Source organism: Aplysia californica, unplaced genomic scaffold (genome assembly GCF_000002075.1).
Source record: "Aplysia californica isolate F4 #8 unplaced genomic scaffold, AplCal3.0 scaffold00403, whole genome shotgun sequence".
Classification (NCBI taxonomy): domain Eukaryota; kingdom Metazoa; phylum Mollusca; class Gastropoda; order Aplysiida; family Aplysiidae; genus Aplysia; species Aplysia californica.
Window position 1 is genome coordinate 28,968 of NW_004797673.1, and position 1,309 is coordinate 30,276.

Genomic DNA, 1,309 nt, shown 5'->3' on the forward strand with positions numbered 1-1,309 from the left:
CCTCATTAGCAGCCCTGGTGGCGTGTCCTTCACCTGGGGGGATAATAGCACGTATACTTTGGCGGCGAAGTTTTGTGGGGTTTTTAATAAGGAGAGAGGAACGGCGGCCATGACAGTGCAAGGTCAAGGGGTACATGAAATCTATGAGCCAAAAGCTATGATGCGCAAAATGATTCTATCGCTACCATCAATAATGTATTTATAGAAGCAGCAGCCATTCATGTCCAGGTGCTGTTTTAGCCCTCAATCGCTACCACAAGTCTTATCAATGTCCTATTTTTGCAGGAGAGGGGGTGGGTGGTTGAGGGGGGGGGGGGCAGACAGACAGACAAACAGAGACGGTTTTAAACACCATGCTTCCTTGCCAAGAGAAGGGGTCTTTGGTTCATTGTGTAGTCTCTGTTTGCCGGAAGTTGAACTTCTACAGTTTTACTGTTGCTGGTTTTTTAAGGATATATGATATGGAAAGGTCTTGAACCTCTAGGTCTCACTGGAAATATCGAAGGCGAAAGAGGCAGAGGTAGGCCCGGAGCAACCTATTTATGGAACCTAAACAAATGAGTAACGTGGAAAGATCATGGAATAGTAGCTTTTTTTAGAGCATCCAAGCAAAGGAATGAAAGGAGAACCATGATCGCCGATGTCTGTCGCAGATCTGGCACTGGATGATGATGATATTATATGGTTTGCCTTTTGGCATTGCTTGCAGCCACAGCACAATAATATACGCACCATAGACTTGTGTTTTATGCTAGAATATTATTATTTTCTTCTGTACTGTGGGGTTTTTTCTGTTCATTAATTTCTTGTTTCCTTCTTTCATGAGTAGCACCCTGCGGTGTGTTTCGACTGGGGGAGTTTAGATGGGGGTTTCTGCTGTTGTCTTGGTGTCTTTGTATGCCAGCTGACCCAGGAGGAACAGTTCATTCGTGTTTCACATTACAACGACACCTTGCAAGACGGGCACCTGTCTAAGACACACACTTTTCTCTTCAACAATGGACGGCTGTCTTAGACAGTTTCAACTGTACTCAGTTTAGATAAGTAAAATGATTTTTTTTAAAAACTGAAAACTAAAGTTGTTCCCGCGTCCGATCCGGACATTGGGGATTGCCTTGTTAGTGAGACAACTTCCTGGGCCTTCAGCATATTGCGGTAGGGTGGCCAGTTCCTTTCCACGCCGTCTTTACTTCCCCAACTAGAAGTCAGGTACCCATTACTGCTGGGTGGGCAGGAGGGGGCGAAAAAAATACATGTCCGAACCGAGGCTCGAACACGGACTTTTTGCTTCGGAGACGAGCGCACTAAT